This window comes from Pongo abelii, chromosome 12, assembly GCF_028885655.2.
Source record: "Pongo abelii isolate AG06213 chromosome 12, NHGRI_mPonAbe1-v2.0_pri, whole genome shotgun sequence".
NCBI classification, from domain to species: Eukaryota; Metazoa; Chordata; class Mammalia; order Primates; family Hominidae; genus Pongo; species Pongo abelii.
Genome location: NC_071997.2, coordinates 125,711,793 through 125,733,986, shown reverse-complemented (window position 1 = coordinate 125,733,986; position 22,194 = coordinate 125,711,793).

The following is a 22,194-nucleotide window of genomic DNA, read 5'->3' as shown; positions in this document are numbered from 1 at the left end:
AGGGCAAAGTAAACCAACACCAAAAAGCAGATGCTGATGTGAGCAAGTGTAATTCTTTGAAGCCACTTGGTACCTAAAATCAAATCATATGTCCTTCAAGGATTTTATGTCTACAACAAATTACACACACTGATGGTTTCATAAAGTTGCTTGGTCATCATTAGGAACCAGAGTGGGGTAGTTGAGAAATGAACTTTAGGTAGAGATGACCTGACTTTAGAACCCAGCTCTGCTATGCAGTAGCTCTGTGAGCGTGGGGTGTATGTGAGCATTTATCTTGCCTTAGTTCCTCATCTACAAAATGAGAGTAATGGTGGTCTCGATCTCATAGCTTCCTTAGAGAATCAATTCATGCCTCAAATGGGCTTAGAATACATATCTCACAGATATCAGTGATGATTTTAAGAAACAGCCAAATTATTTCAGGTTATTAATAGTGAGAATATAGTCAAGGAATTGAAAAGGGGGTCAAGCAAAGTCACAGAAAAAATTCAATAATGGACAGTTTTACAAAATCCCATATATGATCAATGCTTTTCAAAATATTATCAGTCTCTTTTCTGACCTCCATAATGTTACCATGTTAAAGAAAGAATAGGAGGAAGGAAGGAAGGAAAGAAGGAAGGAAGGAAGGGAGGAAGGAAGGAAATAATAATCTAATAATAATAAAAAATTGGGAAACATTCATCAGAGTTTGCCCTGTATGGGTTCCTTGAGTAGTCTTGGGGAGGGGTTGAATGCTCCAATGTTGCAATTTATGGGACATTTAAACAGTGTATTAAAATAGCAAAATGAATTGTCTTTGACTTCACTCTTGTCGCATTTGTACTAAAAGTTATTTTGTTGTTTAACTTGATAGAGAAGGAGGACGCCTGTCCTCGCACTTCTGGTGGGAGACTTCTTTTCAGCAGCTTTCGTACCCACCAGCATTGTAGCCAACCCTGTGGGTGCTCTACCAGCAACTTCTCTACATTCTTACCCTGGTTCACGTAGACCGCACGGCTTCCATTTCCATACACCTGTGCCTGGGATTCTGCCAGGGCTTTCTTTGGCTCCCTGAATGGCAGTCAGGAAGGCTGGAAGAACACGGTATTCTGTGCCCCCTGAAAGTAGCCCCCAGCCAATGGCTGGTAGGGTTGGTGGATAAAGACCCCAGGTCCATCACCCCTGTTTGGGATAGAGCTGAGGTGTGATCTCGTCCATCTCCCAGAGCACCACTGTGGAGTGGACTCCATTGCCCACGGTGAGAACCTGCTCCATGACACACCAGTTCTTGGTTTCCTTCCCTTTCCTAACTCATTTCCCCACATTTCTGGTAATGCTTCCAGAGATCATCATTTAAATAAGCTACTTGCTATCATATCTTTGTCTCCAAGTCCGCTTCTAGGAGAACCCAAACAAAGACAAATTCCATGCATTGTTTTGCCTATTTTTTTATAATCCTTGAACATTTTCTTTTCCCAGACAGCAGTACTAATGTGCAGGCCGATGTGTGATGTTTGCCACCAAAGAGTCTTTCACAACAATGGTGCCCAGTTTCCATAAATAAATAATTTTACTACAAGTGCATGTGAGGAGGGTTCAACTGGGATCACTTCCCATCAAGGCTGCTCGCTTTTATTTTTAATTTATTTTTTATTGACAAATAAAATTGTATATATTCATTGCAATATGTTGTTTTGAAATATGTATACATTGTGAAATGGCTAAATGTAACTAATTAGCCTATGCAATACCTCACGTACTTAACATTTTTTGTGGTGAGAACACTTAAAATCTACTCTCTTAGCAACTTTCAAGTGTACAATACATTGTTATTAACTATAGTCGCCATGTTGTACAATGAATCTCTTGAACTTATTCCTTCTATCTAACTAAAATCTTGTGTCTTTGACTAACATCTCCCCAACCATGTCTGTCCATGTATAAGTGGGATCATGAGGTATTTGTCTTTCTGAACCTGGCTTATTTTACTAAACATAATGTCCTTCAGATTCATTCATGTTGTTCCAGATGACAAGATTGCCTTCTGTTTTAAGTCTGAATAGTATTCCAATGTGGTCACACACACGCACGCACACACACACACATACACATGCATCTCACATTATCTTTATCCATTCATCTGTCGATGGACATTTCGGTAGATTCCATTTCTTGGCTATTGTGAATAACGCTGCAATAAACGTGGAGATGCAGATATCTCTTAGGGATCTTGATTTCATTTCCTCTGGATATACACCCAGTACTGGGATTGTTGGATCGTAAGATAATTCTATTTTTAACTTTTTTTGGAACTTCCACACTCTTTTCCATAATGGTATGTTAATTTACATTCCCACCAACAATGCGCAAGGGTCCCCTTTATTCCACATCTTTACCAACATTTATCTTTTACCTTTTTGATAATAGCCATTCTAACAGGTGAAGGTGATATCTTACTGTGGTTTTAATTTGCATTTCTCTGATGATTAGTGATAAGGGTGCTCTCTTACGTGTTGGGACCACTTATATTTAGTAATGCAAATTTCCCCTTTGGACCTAAAATGATTCTTGTTTTATTAGCAAATTCAAGTCATGATAGGAGGAAGGGGTGACAAAGAAAAATGTCTGTATTGCCCTTTCCAAAATCTCATGCGAGAAACAAAGGAGGGAACAGGAATTGAAAGTATAAGTAGCAAGCAAAATACTACGATTTCCCATGTTGGCTATTTTGTACTTTCTGGTGTTTCCCTATAATAACCAAGCTTTTCAATGGCTGTCTTTCTGTTCCCACCCACATGTGTCTTTCCAATCTGCGATGTCCTTGCACCCTATTCACTCACTTCTGCTCCATATCAGGCAAGAGCATTGAGTATAAATTAAGCTGTGATTTGTTTCAAATCACACCACTTTTGAAATCATAATTATAAACAAAGGTATAAAGAGAGGACTGCATAGTGTAATTGTCATTTTAAAGGTGTCAGAACAGCAAGTGGCATTTTGGAGAATGAAACTGTTTATCACAGAGTTATGGGGGGATGGCCCCAGGCATCTGTATAACTGCTAACCTGGAAGAGACTTGCTGAAAATCATTGTGGGATGAAGGGGAGAAACACAGCTTATCAAATCAAAGGAATCTGTGAAGAGTAATAGTCACCTTGAAGACAATGAGCCTGAATAGTAATTGCCTTCTCATGAGATTGTTACACACAGGATAAAAAGAAATGTTGAGTGTGAACACAGTTGTATGATAAGGCATCTTGAGAAATGCAGCTGTCAAACCAAGTGTTTGGCAAGGAAGACAGAGTAGCATTAGTGTCGCGAGACCCCAGCAGAATTCTTTGGAGTATCAGATTCTTTCTTCAAAATCTGTCTTCACCCTTGGAAATTCACTAGCTCTTCAGCTCATTAGGATCTGTCGCACTAAAGACTCTCATAATTGCCTGAGCCTCCACTGAGAAATTCTGCAGCTAACATCAATGTCTGTAATTCACAATACATATTTTCTCTACTGTTCCAGTGAAAAGGACCCAAATGCAAGATCTTTAAAGTGCTTTCCAGATGTCACTCCAGCCTCCCAAGGGTCTGGGAAGCATCAGGTGGCCAGCTTAATGAGTAGGCTGCCCTTAAGATGGGACTGAGATCAATGTTAAAGACTGCTCAGCTTGGATTCTATTGTGCCATCTGAAGGAAGGTCAAGGGGACTTGTTCAACACTGGAAAGGAGAGCAGAAACACAGTGAGAATCAGAGGATACAAATCCATCCATCCATCCATCCATCCATCCATCCATCCATCCATGCATCCATCCATCCATCCATCCATCCAACCATCCATCCATCCATCCATCCATCCATCCATCCATCATCCACACATCCATCTAACCAACCATCCATCCATCCATCCATCCATCCATCCATACATACATACATACATCCACCCATCCATCCATCCATCTATCCATCTGTCCATCCATCCATTCAGAGCACCTACTTTTTACAAGGCACTTTGCTGCCCATGGATGTTTTAGGGAAAGACTAGACCAAACACTCCTGGATACTTTCTCAAAATTTTCTTGCATATTACAGTCTTTGCAACCACCTTCTATTAGGTACGTGAGAAAATTGAGGCTCCAAAGCATCTCTGTCTGCTGGCTTGCTATGAATTATGCAGAGGTCTCAGGATTTGGAATATTCTGAGAAGTAAAACTTGTCAACGATGTTGTTGTTTTCAGCTTGAAAGAAAGTCATCCTTCAAGAAGAACAGTAAAACTTTTTATGATACAGACTTTTTCCAACAATTTCATTGTGGCAATAATTCAGTACGAATGTCATAGTATTTGCTTTACATTTAGAAGTCAGTTTTAGGTTCTTAAGAGAGGTACTTGCTAGACCAAGAACTGGAAGTTGTGTGATGCTTCTTTTTCTTCCTTATGTAAAGATGTGAGTTTTTTCTCTAGGCAGTGGCTCACTGACTGGAGGGGGTGCTTGTGTAACCAGGACAAGCTGTAGTTTTAATACATCAAATGTTTTGCATGGTGCAGAAGCCAGCGTGTGGAAAGTTTGCATCTAGGAAGAAGTAACAGTAAGTTCATATTATTCTTTTTCAGTTAGCAATCTTGAGGAAAAAAAGCCTCCTTCAGGGGTTTCTGACCTTGTCCTTGGGTAATGGCGGACATAGATAATGATGTGTGTGCAGACATTTGCCAGGGAAAGAGCAGATTCTCCGACAGAGACCACCCCTGGCTGCACAGCCTCCTGATGGCCCTGATAACTGGACTGTTGACCCACCTGAAATCCATTTGAGTGGATTTACAGTACAGTAAGTATTGGGTGAGAAGTTCTGATTATGTTCTTCTTCAGGATCCCCACATGAAAAGCAAAGCAATATGACATGTTTGCCTATTGAGTCATTCACATTTAATTTATTTAACTAATTCAGCCAACATTTATTAATCATCTAGCAGGTGTTAGATTTTATACAAGGTGCTTAGGGCACACAGACAGATAATACTCATACCTGTTTTCAACAGTGTTGCAGTTAAATATGAGAGACTGATATAGAAGCCAAACACAACAATGCTCCCATGTTGGAGATATGTGTGATACGATCAGGAGCACAGAAGAGAGTGAAAAGTGAAGCAATGCTATTTAGAGGAGGGCATAGCTTGCTGTATGTGGCATACTTTCTTATTCCCAGAAGAAAGGCTGGATTGGGTTGAAAAGAGTCTCCTGTGGTTACATACTGCATAATCCTGGGTTTGAGAGGACATTTTTTAATCCACTGCTATCATGACTTGAATCCAGGTATTCATTGGACAATCACTGATGTGCGTGTTTTCTGTGCCAGGTTCTATGTTAGGCATTGAGAAGATATAGTTCCTGTCATCAAGGGACCCACAACTTCATAGTAGAGTCAGACAATAGACAACCATGGTCCAGCAGGTAGCTAAATTCAACATTGTTAGGGTTGAGGAGAGACCTCATGGGAGGAGCTGCTAAATCTGAACGGACACACTTAACTAGTCTGTGACACTTGGATATCTGTCTGGCCTTTCCTTCCATCCTGAAAATGTAGTTGACAAGAGCAAGCTGAATTACAGGGAGGCATCTCCTTTCAAGCCTTTAAGGACCATTAATGACCATTGCATGAGGACCATGGCAACCTTTACCAAGCAGTCGCTGTTGATTGCACTTACTCATATGATGGGCCTCACAATGTCTTCTCTTTCCTCTACAAAACACTGGAACCTGGAATCACATGCCTGTGCATAGTCCTGCTTTGAGTCTGTGTCTCTGCGTCCTATCAGACCATGTACGTCCTAATGACCAGGACCTTGTCTTAGCACCTGGCGCGTGCTGTCTCTTCACAGCCTAGGCACCTATACTTGATCTTCACTTACTTTTTCACTATTTCAATCAGTCAACCATGTTTACCAACTCCTACCATATGCTGGACACTGAATTAAATACTAAGGACACTGTAGTTACAAAATGAAGTAGTTCCTGCCTTCATGGAGTTGGCAACCCAATGGGGAAGACAAGTAACTCAATGCCCAATTAGAATACAGAATGTTTGAAAAATGCACTTTAAGATTAAAAATACAAAACATGTTTTCCTCCTTCCTAAGTATTATAAGATATTTTTATCACATTTGTGACTTTTAGCAAGCTAGTTAGAACAAAGAATAAGTTATATGATGTTATAATTAAATAATTGTGCATTTACCAGCTGACTTGTCTGAAGTCTCCTAAATACACATAATGGTAGAATTTGATTTTAATAAATAATAGTCAAAGCAAATTTGCAGACAACCCAGTTTCATCTTTTCTTCTGACGCTGGATCTTTTAGCATCCCTAAAGATCGGTAGGATTTATAGTTGAATACGCAACTCTGCTATGCTTGAGAGAGCACTGGCTCCACTCAGGAGAAGGGGGCTACAGAACTGGGGATCAATCTCTTACAGTCTCAGAACCAGAAACTCCAGATGCTGAGATGCAGAGTGGCTGTGAATAAAGAGGTCAGAATGATTCTTGATGAGAAGCTGGGAACCTATAAAGGAATAAAATTATACAAGAGGGTACTCTTGAGTATCAGGGTCTTGCAGATTAATTATCCAGAGCCTCTTTCTTTAGTGCTACTTTACAGCACCTCCGTGCCAGGCACGGTGCCTGCAGCACCTTAAAAATAATGCTGGGTTCTGGTAGTGACTGTTTATTTACTATGTTCTAATACCTGAGCAAGAAATCGCAAGGAGCAGAAGGATGATGTTTATACTAAACTCCAGTTTGCTGTTATCAAAAATATGGCCTATTCCATAAGTCAGGAAAATACAATTTTTTTTAAAAAAACAATTTATGTCAAATGCAAATTGCTGTATGGGAAAAGCGTTTTTTCCGATCTTTATCATTTCTGAATGTATAGTGCTGACTGTGGAAACAGAGAATGGTGTGACACCCCAGGATACAGCCCCAGGAAGGAAGATCTTAATCAACATTACACTCTCTGTGAAAGATTTAAAACCCAGAAATACAATACATTTTTTTTCTTCCTTCCTTACTGTCTATTTTTTTTCCATTTCTAGGCATTCTGCATTTTTCAGCAAGGGTGGTTGCATTTCGAAGTGTGTGTCAGGAAAGCTTAGCTTCAGTCCACACGGTCTTCTGCGTTCCTGCTAAAACCTTGCTTGTATTTTTCTGCAATGCCTAAATAGAAAGTGCTCATTCAAATCTTATTCAACTTCCCAGAAATAAAATATGAAAGTGGTGAGAGCTCAGTGCTTGGTGCTATCCAATGCAAATGTATGCAAATTTCTTCATATTAGAATCATTGTCTAGTTGTCATCCTCGCACGGGGCACATCAAAGCCATACGACCTGATTTTTGCACCTGCTGTTTAATTAAATTTACAAGGCAGACACACTCCCCACTCCCGGTGATATACAAATCCGTTTTTACAACCACAGCTTCTAATTTACAAGCCAGTTGACTGCTGAGTTTCCCCATCAATAGCTGCCCAACTGCCTTTTGTTATACTAAGGATTAAAAAAGGAAGAAAATGGTGATTATTTGGGGGGATGTATTAACAGAAAATGCTAAAAGTACTTTCTCTGTCTTATCCAATTCCAGATTTTTTTAAAAGCTTTATTGAGGTATAATTGAAAAACAACAAATTGCACATATTTAATATATACATTTGACGAGTTGGGACATATGTATACACCTGTGATATTTTTCTTCTAAAGACACAAAGGAAGATATGAATCAAGGTACTCAACATCAGTGGAAATAGCATTTTTGCTTGTGTTGATTTTCCCCTAATCTTCATGAAAAGCACAAAACTTCAACCTTTTCTGCAGTTTGATGCTTACAGTTATTTAGTATTTCGGGGAGGAAAAAGCAGTCTGTAAAAGATCAAGGCCAGGGTGGTTTTAGGAAGGCTATGATAAGGTATAGGTGTTTCCTGAAAGATATTTGTTGTTTGAAAATTATGTACTGTGAAATTCTCCCTCAGCTTCTATCCACAAGGGGTTTTGAGTCTTCAAATTGTATGTATCTCTACAAAATGGTGAAAGAAAATAGTCGAGCCTGATTCTCACTCTTTTATGTGATTATTTTTTTCTTAGGCCATCATGGTGTTCTTCTCCTTCTTTATGAGCCGATACACAGACGTGTATTTGATCTCCCTAAGAGACGGCTCAGAAGAAAAGCCAGCAAAGGTATTTTAAGAGAAGTCTAGGGCAGATGAAAAAATACTTCTTTGTCTCTCTCTACTAATTCATCCGGTCTAAGGACTTACGCGGAAAAAAATGCCTTTTCAGTTACTGTAGAGAAAATAATTTAATGAAAGTAATATTTTGTTTATCTTCACCCTGATACTCTGAAATCTTGAAGACCCTCAAAAAACATGATTTTTATGAAATACTTAAAACATGTTATCGTCTGATAATGAAAAGTGAACTTCTGAGGGTCCACCAATAGGTGGCGCAACACATTCACCGAACCAAGTAACACTGCAGACGAGTTTGGAACAAGCCTCATAAATTAAAGCCTTGTGCTGCAACTAACTGTGAGACATATGGGTTGAGTCCCAGGCCTGCCCAAGAATAACTTTGAAGAAAATTTTGTTTTCTGGCAATACAGATGCTAACACACCACAGAACCTTTAAAAAGAATAAATATGTAGATGGTTCATAGCTTTCAGAATAATTTAACCTTCCCCCCCCCAAAGTTAAGATAGCATCACAAGAATAAAATAATGTAAGCACTGTTTTTTCTGCTTTGGAAAACAAGTTGGTGGCTCTGATGCTCTCAGGAATTATTCGTCAGTTGCCTTTTATTTAATAAGGTTTTATTTTATTAGTCCCAAAGGGAGAGGAAAACAGTGACTTTATCTTGAAATGAGCTAATCCTTGATGCATAAATAATATTTAAACAAAGAGTTCTATGTAGGAAAGTGTCACTGCCTAAATTTAGAATTGCCTAAATTTGTTTCTTTGTTCTGTGGTATGACCTGCGTGTACTCAAAGGTTTCCCACTTGAGAATCAAACATACTTCTTACAAAATTCTCCATTCTATCATGGAAGAGGCCAGTCATCCCACTGGAAGAGATGTCACAGTTTCTGAAAATCAGGATTTACAAAGCAATTAATTTTTACTAGAAGTTGAAGCTATATCTTTAAGATAATAGCACCTAAATTATAAGTAAACCTTTCACCTTAAAACTTAGGTTTTATTTAAAAACTGACTGTTTACAAAAGTCTTGGAATCAGAGTGTGATTGTTGGATGTCGTGCTGGTTGACATTACTCTTGATATATGGACCTGCTCAGCTAAGGGTAGAAACTTAGAGAAATGCAAGCAAAACACACGAAGTTGTTCATAAAAGAATAGTGACGAATATAAATGTCAGGTTCCATTGACTAATACAACATATCTGCAAAGGGAAGGGTGCTAGAAAGAACTTAGGATTAAATCAGCTCTGAAACAGATTTATTTGTTGCCTTAGAAAGACAGAGAAGGACAGAAAAAAAAGGTTTTTATTTATCCTTAGACCCAATAGTATCAGTGCATTTTGCTGCCCTGAAATTCTGCTCAGTAGCTGAATGGATTGAATAAGACCTTCTCTAGTATGTTTCAGTATATAAACAAGTAGTGTTTCTGCAAAGAAAACATTTGTAAGTGATTTATAAGATGAAATAAAACTATTTTGGTTAGCTGTTGTTTTTATTTCAATATCTTCTCAAATGCAAGAGGAAAAAATGGAAACCAAAATTTAGGCTTACTTTGTGCTGGGTGTGATATTAGTCATTAATTTGTGACAGACAGATATAAAATTGAGGAAAGGCTAAAAAATATGTAACCCTCAACCCCAAAGCAGGGATTACAAATATAAATCACTTTTAATTACTAGTTTTGATGTCCTTAACTTATTTATTTATGTATTTATGTATGTATGTATGTATGTATTTATTTATTTATTTATTTATTTATGTATTTATTTTTGAGACAGGGTCTCACTCTGTCACCCAGGCTGGAGTGCAGCGGCATGATCTGGGCTCACTGCGACCTCCACCCCCTGGGTTCAAGTGATCCTCCCACCTCACTCTTCTAGGTAGCTGTGACCACAGATGTGTGCCACCGTTTCTGGCTAATTTTTTTTTTTTTTTTTTTGTATTTTTAGTAGAGGCGGAGTCTCACCATGTTGCCCAGGCTGGTCTTGAACTCCTGAGCTCAAGTGATCCACCCGCCTCAGCCTCCCAAAGTGCTGAGATTACAGATGTGAGCCACCGGGCCCAACACAAACATTAAATTTTATATTTCTTGTGCCCAGCACCAAGCCTGAAACATAATAAAAAATCATTAGCATGTTCATTGTTCCTGCTATTTTATTTTTATTCATTATATTTTGGTTGATGAAAGAAATCATGTGATTTCTAGGTCCTAATCACTGTGGGGGGTCGGGGGGTGTTAGGGAAGAGGCCGACAGGGAAAACGTGGCTCTTTTTCTTATGGAGCTAATACTTTAATTATAGACAGATGTATACACGTGTAATGCTGACAAAGTCAGCTTTCCTTAGCTGTTTGATCATCTTTTTTTTTCATTTGCGAAATGGAGCTATTATAAAAGAACTTCTGCACACAGTTGGGAGGAGTAAATAAAACAGGATCCAGCTCACAGTGTGCCTCCACTGAGCTCCCGTGGATGAGGCATCACCACGTGTGGGGACATCCCAGCTGCTCTGTGCAACTAACTCACCACCTCCCTGAGTCACCAAGGCAGCCCGATGGGGTGCCACCAATATCAGCTCCATTTTACAGATGAGGACAGGAGGACTTCTTATGTTTCCTTGTATTCACTATATAAGTCGTATTGACAGTGTTCACCAACTGTCCATGCCTCTTCAGATTCCAAGCTCCTTCCCACAGCAGACCAGGCCCTACTCATATGGCCAACCCCATCCTCCCATCGCCCCTGCAATCTGTGCCCCAGCCACAGAACGTCTCCCACTTCTGACCGGCTGGTGCTCTCTTATCTTTCAGAACATGCCTGTCCTTCAGGCATGCTCTCTTAGGGGATAGAAGCTTCTCTGAATCCATCCCTTTCCATCTTGGTTTAGTACAGATAAGTCATCCCCTTGTGGCTAGCTGGTCTATGAAGGCATCCGAATACAAGGTACAGCCTCTGGTGGTACTTGCTTAAAGAGAGGCTCAGTTGTTGATTCAAGGGGTGGAGCTGCTGCTGTGGCCAAGCAGAGAGGACGGTGCACCGTGTTCGCAGTCCATCAGCAAGGACGGCCATGAGACAGGGAGGAATCCGTGAGCAGCCAAGCTTGTGGCTGGCATGAGTGCAGGCTGCAGTGTGGCCAGGGGAGTTGACGCACTGCACTGTGCCAGAGGCACGCTGCTGCCCACACCGATCAACATGGGAGGACAAACAAGGAAGCACTCCCAGGGATTCAGGCACATGGCTGGGCTTCCTTTATGCCTCCTCTCCTGTGGAATTCATCTTCATAACCCTAACTGAGGGGACGCTCAAACACATAGTGTAAAGTTCCAGAAACTCAGGTGCAACAGAAAGGAAGGCAACAGAAACCCTGATTTTTTGTTGTTGTTGTTTAGTCACCACAAAGCATGATTACCTGGTATTTGGTGTGACAATGTATGAAAAGGCCTCTTACATCATCAAAATGGGATACAAACCCTTGCTGTGTCTTTAACTAACTGAGGAAGTCACTTGCACACTTTACCACAACATTGCCTCAACCATAAAGTGAGATGATAGCTGTCCATCCAACTTCCCAGGATGTTGGGAAATCTGCTCAGGCAATACCTGCTAAAGCTCCTTGTAGACTATGACTTGGGGAGCAAATATCAGCCAGTACGATGAGGTCAATTCAGACTCCACCCAGGGGACGTAATCACTGAAAGTGGCAGACACCTTCTTATCAGAGTTTCCCGGCGATACTCAGCAGAGAACACATTATAGTGATTCCCAGAAAATACATGTTTGGCTTTTTAGGCAGAGTCAAGCCAATTGGCTATGAGATCATTCAGAAGGATGAGGAAACTCCTCCATCTGTGCGGGCTCTATGGGCAGTCATGGAGTGGGGAGCTTCCTGTTTCCAAGGCACTGGCCCAGACTGCTTCTCTGGGAAGGGGAGACTAAAAGACTGGTGCCCCCGTTGTCAGCTAGGGACAGGCAGGAAACTTCATTGCTTCTGGCTCCATCCAGCTGCTGCAAAGTCAGCCTCATGGACAGCGGTGATGACCCTGGGTTATAGCTCACAGGTGACATGTTCGCCCATCAGCACCAGGTCTGCTGTAAAATAATGAGGGGTGTTTCCACACTCAGGACTTTTTGGATTTCCCCAAATCCTTCTGCAATGGAATCTTCTTTTGCTCTTGACATACATGTGCTTGTAAGGTGAGCTGTGAGCTGAAACATGGGTCCTAGCTAGAGCCTAGATGCAAATCTCTGCTCCATTCTTTAGTTATAATCCCACAACATTTAGTTCAATGTCTGGGGACTCAGCATCTTTACATCAAAATGGATGGTAAGAGCTACACAATGGGTGCGATAAGAAGACTGAATCAGACTACAAATGACCCCTGGTCCATGCCCGGCCTGTAACGGGGCCGTTTGTAGTTTCTGCTGTCCGAGCTCCTGTGAGAGAAACCACTATCTTCTGTGTCTTCATAGACTAGGTACCTGCTAACCTACACTAGATGCCCAAGTCATCTTCATTAAGTAGCTACACGTAGTCTCATGTAAGAAGGCAGCTTCTGGCTGCTTCGCTGCCAGGTAAGTTATAGAACAAAGGACTTTGGAAAAGATTGTTCAGTCTGTGGTTAAAGGATGATTCTAATGGGCTGTCTAGGAAAGTGATGAGAGTGTATTTTGGGGTCATACAACCTGAATCAAATCCCAGGTCCTCTGCCTGCTATTCTGTAACCTTAATAGATGTTAAGTATGAGCCACAGTGTCAGGAGCCTATGATGCAGTGCATCCTAGGTGCTCAGTGGCACAGGGGATGTGAGTGGCACAGGGGATGTGCTCTACAAATGCAGGCGTTTCCTGCTGCATTACTGAGTCTGCACTGGTAACCACGATGCTGAACACACAGGCTGTGCTCCAAGTACTACAGCAAGGCACCAGGCTCCGTGTTGATGAAGCCTGTGTCTCACTCACTTTCCACTCACAGACGCCTGTGGAGTCGTTGAGCCCGCATTGCATTTTGACCTCAATGTTCTACTTAGTGCAGGAGTCCTGGCTGCAGGGCCCATGGAAAGGATAACTTGGCCTCCTTAGAAGCCTTGCCAGGCAGTCACGGAACTCACCGCCTCACAGTGCTGTTGATTTCATCCAGTAAAACTTCCCTTTTGGAGAGTCTATTTTTTATTTTATGAAGAAATCTTTATCCTCTCTCCAAATCAGTGCGTCTACTGACTTCTAGGGAAAAACAGAATTCTCCTTCCACCATATGACGGTCTTTGAGCATCTCAATGATTTCCTTTGGTTAAATATATTGTGGTGCATTTTATTGTCATTATTTTGAATATGCAAAGTCCTCTCTTCCCCCTGTCCCTGCTCCCCAGTTAGCATGTGTGTATTTAGAAACAGAAAACTGGCCCCACTGTTAAGGATGAAATAAAAAGAAGAAGACAGTAGAGAAACTTTAGCTTTGCAATTTGAGCCTGGTCACTGCATGGTTCCAGCCAGTCCCCATGGCCCTACGCTGCATCAGGCCACTTCATCTGCTGACAGCTGGGGAGGCTCCAGGCAGCAGAGCTCCGTGCTGCCTCCCACTCCCACCGCCTCTCTGCCCAAACCCGTCTGTGGGAGCAGAGCGACACCAGCCAACTGCAGAGCTGACAGGCCTCAGGGGCCGGGGCGGTGGAGGTTTCAGAAGCCCACTGTCGTGTGTGCCATCATTAAAGCACTCTCTGTTGGCTGTCTCTAAAGAATCTTCTTTTGGAAAGGTGTAAACATGTTGGCCCATCAGAGGAAGCCATAAATCTCCCTGTATACATAGCAATACAGTTGCACCAAACGGAAGAAGAGCTCTTGCCAATCTCATGTTTCATTTCAACCTGGCCATCTGGGTTCAGACAGAACTTGGGCTAACAAGCTGTATACACCCACAGCAAAGAAGTATTCCACTGAATCTTCCAAGGCTACTAAATTTTTCATGCCAACATTTTTCAGTACACTATGATGGCAGCTACCCCTTGCCCTAATTTCTCCCCAAATTTAGCCCTAAAGACTTGCTATGGAATCTTCTTATGCAGATAATGAGAGCTAAGTCTACTGAGAGTCATGCAAAAAAAAAAAAAAAAAAAGAAAAAAAAAAAAAGTGGCCAGAGTTCTTACCAAGAATATAGGCCAGAAGACCCCGGGTTGAGTTTACATGCTTTGATGCAGCAGGTGAGCAAGAGGCCGTTCTGATCTTCAGATAAACTCTAGGGTTGTTCCAGCATCAGGATAGCATCAGATTCTGTTTAAACTTTACTGGCTAAATTAATCCAGGGTCAATCATTGATGAGGCAGGTTCTACAGTGCTAAATAAATCTCAAGAATATGATAGTAACCAACTTATATTCAGTGTTGAGCATTCTTTATCTTAGATAAAATCCTACACTAGGCTGGTCTCAAGCCAGAGGTAGGTGTCTCAGTAGGGCCATGGCCCCTCTGAATCCAAGCTTGCCCATGTGACCCCATCTGCTGCTGAGAGCAAATGTTCATCTGGCCTGCTGAAGGTGCAGCTTCAGAGGGATTCTTGTGGGCTCGGATTACAGAAGACAGGTATAGAATATTTATATTGGTTCATTCAGCCTCCCAAGCAACTTTCTGAAGCAACCATCTATCATCCACCAAATCGATGCTAGTTCTGTGGGGTTTATAAAGAACTATAACAATGGATAAATTCAAATAATACAACTGGAATATGCACATCTACTCATTAACCCATTTATGCTGGAGGGTGTACATTTTTTTTTTTTTTTTGTGAAAAATCAGACCTTGGTGATGACCTTTAGCAGTATGACATAAATAACTCCCACAAGCTTAGCGTTCCAATAATGGAACACTAGGCTTAAGTGGGTTAAAACCATGCAAGGCAGGATGTTTTAACCAGACAACAACCAGTCCAGAACCCTTGCTCAGAGTTCAGAGGAGGAGAGAGAAGTCTGTGCTCCAGCAAGCAGAGAAGGGCTCATGGGGTGAGCCATGTGCATTAAGTCCTAAGGGAGGAATCTGAATAGAGGCCAGAATGAGAAGCTCCTCAAAAAGCTAGGGTGTGGTCCTCTGCCCCGCTTCCCTGAATCCCTCAGAGCTGAAGGAGGTGAGCCAGGGCCTTAGCTGTTCTCTCTGGAGCTGTCTTGTTGCCTTGCTTTCAACTGTGAGTGCTTGAAGATTAAGCTAATGAGCTTTCCTGCTGCGGGTGGTGCTGAGCCAATGCCTCCTCCCTGGCACCCAGCGCTGGTTATTTTTCTTCTAAATAAAGAAACAGGCTGTCTAACATCAGGTGGAGACCTAGGTGCCTTGCACAGTCTCAGAGTGTGAGAACATCTTTGCCTCGGGTGACAGATGGGCCCATCATATTTCATCTCCCAGACCTCTGGCCCCAGCCACACTGCACATATGACACTCGAGTTGGTGACACTCTGTCATCCATTCCCATTAATGTATGGTAGAACTCAATCAGTCCAGCTGCCAGGGCAGCATCAGAGCGGAGTAGCAGGAAGGAAAGAAAACCACTTGGACCCCTGCATGACCTGCGTTCTTTTCCTCCCAGGCCATACTTCAGTAAGGATTTCTCGCTAGCATAGCAATATTTTGAATTCCCAGTTGACGATGAGGTTTTGAGTTGACCATGCAATGCCATTTATCAAACCCCTGCTCCTCTTTGGAATGCTGGCAGGCAGGCTGCATATTGACTGTGAAGCCCCAGCAAAGCACAACTCTGTTTTTGTTCAATGCTACTAAATTTGAAGGAGGTGTGTTTGTGGGTGAGTGTAAGTTTTGAAGGAAAACATTTCCTATTTTTGTATGGTTCTGAATGTCAGGTTTTTCTTCACCATTCTGTTGTTTATTGTGCTCTTTTCATTTTTTTTGTGCTTTGTTTTGTTCCTTGTTGCATTGCAATTGAGACTGACGTCAATTTTAAGACTCCAGAATTCTGTCTTTATGGTAGACTTGCAAAAAAAAAGTCACAAAGTTATTGGCACAAGAAGAGACTGTGGCCTAATACCACTGACTGACCATCTCGCCCATGCTCTCCCTTATTTCTTAGTAACAGGACTAATTTTATTATGTGCCTGTCTACACCCTGCATTTCCCAGCTTTTCTTTAAGCTTGGTATAGCCGTGATGCTCAGCTGTGACTAATGAGCTATAAATGTATATTACATATGACTTTGGGGCAGCACCCTAAGATGGAGTGGGTGAGTCATATTCTCCTTCTTCTATCCAGTCCCATATGAGAATGTGCTGCTGGGACCAGGAGGATGAAAACAGTACCTTAGTGATGGCAGAGTGGCGGCCTGGGGGCATGTGGTCCTTGAAGACGTTGAGGAACCACCCTGATTAAATCTTGTGGTTTATGCCACCACTGCTTAGGTTTTCTGTTACATGCAACCAAAATTAATCCCAGCTGCTATTTCAATAACATTCCAAAGTTACCTTTACTTTACTGAGAAAGTTTTCTTCATCCCCCACTCATGAAATGCCTGTCCATTACATAAAGTAACCGGTGGTTCTCTCACTCCTCTTAGGATGATGACAGCCCCACCATGACAGGGGCTCCTCTGAAGCACTGCTCTCTCTTCCTCCCCCTCATTCTCCAACCGTCTCTGCCTTCCTTCCTTCCAATAACCATCCAGTGCTTCCTATGTGCCAGACACTGCACCAGAAGGTGATCCTTGCACCTATGGCACTTTAACTTGGTGGGGAGAAAAGACAGAAGCATTTACACATTGGGCAAAAGTCACAAAGAGTAGTATGAGATTTCATGTTCAGAGGTCTCACCAAGGCTGACACAATGGAATTGAGTGATATGGTTTGGATATTTGTCCCTGCTCCAATCTCATGTTTAAATGAGATCTTCAATGTTGGAGGCGGGGCCTGCTGGGAGGAGTTTTGGTCACAGGGGACAGATCCCTCATGGCTTGGTGCTGTCCTCACAGTAGTGAGTGAGTTCTCTGAGATCTGGTTGTTTGAAAGTGTGTGGCACCTCCCCCACTCTCTCTTGCTCTCTTTCTCCCCATGTGGTAACTTGGCTCCCCACTTTGTCTTCCACTATGATTGGAAGCTCCTTGAAGTCTCCTCAGAAGCTGAGCAGATGCCAGCACCTCACTGCCTGTACAGCCTGCAGGACTGGGAGTTCATTAAATCTCTTTTCTATAGGGTATTTCCTTATAGCCATGCAAGAATAACCTCGTACAAGGAGACTGAAAAGACAAGTAGGAATCAGCTGGAGGGAGAAAGGGTGGAGAAGCTTCAGATGGAATGTTTGTCACAGGTAAAGGCCCTGAAATAGAGAGAAATGGAGAAAAAGCGACAGAGGGCCTGAAGCACAGCCGGTGTGGCCCAGAAAAGAAATAAAGTGTGAGCTGGGCATGGTGGCTCATACCTGTAATCCAGCACTTTGGGAGGCCAAGTGTAGGAAGATCACCTGTGCCCAGGAGTTCACGACTGGCCTGGGCAACATGGTGAAACCCTGTCTCTACAAAAAATACTACATATATATATATGAAGCTGGGCATGGTGGTGTGTGGCTGTAGTCCTAGCTACTGAGGAAGCCAAGGCAGGAGCATCACTTGAGCCCACGAGGTCAAGGCTACAGTGAGCCATGATTACACCACTGCACTCCAGCCTGGGCAGCTGAGCAAGACCCTGTCTCAAAAATAAATAAATAAATAAATAAATAAATAAATAAATTGTGTGTGTGTGTGTGTGTGTGTGTGTGTGTGTGAGAGAGAGAGAGAGAGAGAGAAGACTGAGAGATGAGATGGGAAGAGATGAGTTTGAAGAGGTTGTCCAGAGCCGAGTAGATTATTCAGGCGCTCGTTCAATTGCAGGCTTGGTGAGCATGCAGCCTCCTTGTGGGTTTGGACTTCATCTTGAAAAACCATAGACAACATTTGAAGGGTTTTAAACCTGGAAATGACATAATGAAGTGTGCATTTAAAACTTCTCCCTTTTGCTATGGTCTGAGGAATAAATAGAAGGAAGGCTAGAGAGGTTGGTCCCAAAGTCTTAAGAATGTTGCTGTATTGATCAGGGCTGAGTGATGCTCTTCATGTCCACTCCACACTTTTATTCCAGTTCTTTCCTTGTTTATTCATCTTCACACTTTTCTTGCATGTGTTTTGCAGTTTTCTCTGTCTGCAATTTCCATGTTAATCAGCCAGCTTAATGTTTGCAGGAATGTGCCTGCAGCAAGTTACTCATTTCTTTTTTCTCTTATCCTTTCTCTCCCAGAGTCCCTCCTGTTCTCAAAAGATCCAGTTAATGTCATCATGAGTGGTCATTAGTAGCCATTCTTTCAGTATTCCTTTGTTTAACCAACTGAATAGAATGTTGTAACAAAGTGTTAACCTCCAGTACTCCAGGGTCAAGGAGCCCAGAGAATACCTTTGGGAGATGCTGAGGGCCACATCGTGGATGGAGGTCAGGGAGTGAGTGGGCCTGGGAGTTGACCTCTGCCCCTTTCACATGCATCAAAACAAGGCTCTCTCTGCTTTATGAAAAATGAGCTTCTGAATAAGAGTTTGCCTGAAAATTAACCCACTGACATTACAGGCTTAAGAATGCTGCTCTGCAGAACAAATACTTCCAGATCAGCAACATGGCATTTTACCAGCCTGTTCATTCAAGACCCTCTTAGGCTCTGTCCAAGCCCTTATGTTGGGATGACTGCAGCAGCAGCCCCCCTGATGCCCCTCTTCCCAACTCCAGCCCTTCCCTACAGATCTGAATACCTGACTGCCTACACATTTGCTTCACACCAGGTCTAAGCTTCCGTTCCTGGTTTCTAAGTCCTGTGTAATTTCCTCCTTAAACAACCAGCACTGTGATTTTACCAACCTTAGCTCCCCTCTAACAAGGCAAAGCTCTGTTTTCTCTCTCTTACTAGCCAGACTCTTCAATTCATCTTAATTTTCCTCACCCTCTCTCTCTTTCTGCTAGCCAAAATGTTTGTTCCTAAGTTCAAAGCTTAGCTCATTTTCTACCTCTTCCAGGAAAATGCCCATCATTATGTCTCCTTTCCCCAGGATGATTAAACACGATACACCTGTGCATCAGACACAGACCTCAGCCATTGATTCAACATAGTCTTCTGACATCTTCTGTTGCCATCTTCTCAGCTAGATTATAAACTCGGAAGGCAAGGGCCACACTTCATGGAGAATTAAGCCAGGAGAACGTGTTTAAGCAAGACAGTGTATTTTCATGAGAACATCAGGCAATTTTAATGTGCCCCTGTGGATTCTTCTTCATTTGCTGTGTTATAGATGGAATGAAATGTGTCTTCTTCCTTCTAGAGGACACTGGGAGATGAACTATTCTCTGCCTTCGAAGAAGTAAGGCCATGCTTTTGGTGACAGAAGATTGGAACTCTGGGTTCAATGAGCATCAGGATCTGTTGTGAAAGTGAGGGAGAACAGAAGGCTTGGTGGGGGCGGCATACACCTGGGGATGAGAATCAAGAGTGGCGGGGGAAGGTGAGGGCAGGCAGTGAAAATAATGCCTGCAGAAGCCCCAGAGCCTCAGCTGTCCTGGAGAAAGTTACCCGAGAAGAAAGAACTCTGACTTTTGTGAAAGAGCTGGTGATTTGGGCTGCATGTCTTGAGTGTGCAGGAGCCTATGGAAGAGGAGGTCCTGCCTTCCGACAGCACAGGACTTACCTGGGACAGAACCTGCCAGCGCCAGTCCACAGGACTTATCCCCAGAGGCCCTCCTGCAGGCCGTGGAGGAAACTTTACTGAGACAGGTACCATATGCACTGCTCAGACAAAGTAGCGCCCAACTGCCACAGCCTTTGCTCTGTTCCCATTCAATCGCCCATGAGGGCACCTACAATCCCTAAAACAACTGTGAGTGCAACGATGAGATGTGGACACTTCATAGGGTATCTAATGGTAGGAAAGTTCTCGCAAATAAGCTTGGGATGGCAAAACTGAAAAAGAAAAAGAGCCTTGAGCTGGAAGAGTGACAGCTCTCTTACATTTTAAGTTGGTTACTTTAAGGAAGGGTGGTAACACTAAAGTGTCAATTCTTGCCTTCTTTAGACCATGTAATCTGTAACCAATGATGCCTTCTACCTGGAGGCTCGGTCACACCTTAATCCCTGGGGGTTAATACCAGCCCTGAACCCCCAGGTCCCTCCACTGAATCCTCTACCTAGAACTTGTCAAGCCTTTCCCCAGGGGCTTGGGATCTACTTGCCTGCCCTTATTGCACAGAATTTATGGCCTGCCTACTGTTAGCCAGGTTCCGTGCAAGGTGCTGAGAATATTCCAGGTTCCACTTGTCCCTTGGATCCCCTTTGCTGGGTCTACATTCATGATATGGTTTCCCTTGATGAATACCAATGACTACTGTGACCATATCACACCCTTTGGGCTCAGTGGACTGGATTTGAATACACCTCTTTGAGATCAGCCCTACACCTGGCTCGTATTTATAATCTACTATCCTGCCTTCTTCTTCTCATGCCCACTCATGTTTCTGATATCCCAGAATGAAGTCATAACATTCTAGTAATTAGCAGAGAAGAACCTTATCGGCCTTTTCTTGAAGCACAGTTGGTTAATTTCAGATCAAAAGGGACAGTATGGTTCATTTTCAGAGCATGTGGCTCTAAGCCATTAAATGCACCTGTGTTGAAAATTGGCCGTCCTGATTGTAAAATTCAGTAATTACTTTACTGAAGCAATTGCATGTCTTCCTGTGTGAGAATCGGTAGCAGTTGGGGGAAATTTCACTGTGGCTGGTGGGAATGGAAGCTGAGATAAAGGCAGGGAGCATGTGTGTCAACAGCTGGGAGGTGCCACATCACCTGTACATGGGGCAGGTGGGAGTGACAGGAGCCCAAGCAGCATCTTCACCACTTTCCCAGTGCAATAAGCATCTGGGGAAGGGAACTCCCAGGGAACAGACAGATGCAGGGGAAAAGGCCAGGTGTGATTCATTCATCAGGCATTGCTAGGCACAGTCTCTGTCATTGCAGAGAGGGCCTGGTCAGTGAGTCCAGCCAACCCATCTGTTCTGCCTGTTGTGGCCTGCGCTGTGTTGGGCATTGCATGAGAATGAGAATGTCTGTGAAACATACAGCCTCTGCCTCAATGTCTTACGACAGAGAACCACTATGCGAACCATGAAAGAAGGATTGTGCATTGAGAGACAGAGGTGAGGTTTGTTCTAACATTTGAAAATGGAATACTACCTTTCTTATCGGCTCTGCAAATACAACTGCAGAATGTCTCCATAGTATGACATTTCCTTCTCTCAGAACCTCAACTTACTCACCTTGATTCTGAACTCAAGATATCAACCAATTTGAAGATTCCTCTTCCTTCTGATATCCTGCTTAACAAGTTTTGAGCTGGGCACACCAGTAATCAAAAACCATGTTCACTTTCCCTAATGAAAAAATCATTTGCAAATTGTCTATGTAGTTTTTCTCACTGTAGTAAATCAATACAACTCAATTATTATTAAAGCTGCTTTGTCTGAGAAGGGGACTTTTCATAATTTGGAGGACCCAACAAAATTCATCTGTGATTTCCCCTAACCATGGCATAGACCAAGGCTCTGGGTCAGATCACTTCTCTTAGTGTCTTTTGAGGCCTCTTGCATCTCTTCCACTAGAGGCTGCTGGCGCAGAGGGGTGAGTCCCATGCTGGGCCTTTGCTCTGATTTGACTGAGGTCACTAAGTAGTAAGCTTTATTATCTCTTGGGAAAACTAGATATCACCTGTGGAAGTCTATGCTCTGATTGGGATTGTTTTCTTAAAAATTATTGGTGAAATTGCGTTTATCTGGCCTGACTTTGTCTTGCTGTATATCATCAAGAACATTGTCTAAAAGAGCACTAGTTAGTAGAGAAAATTCTCACAAATCCATTAACAAAACTGACTCCAAGGACTAAAGAGTTTGTGGTCTTGTAGTGCCACTGTCCCTCACTGGGCAAACTTTGCCTTGGGTC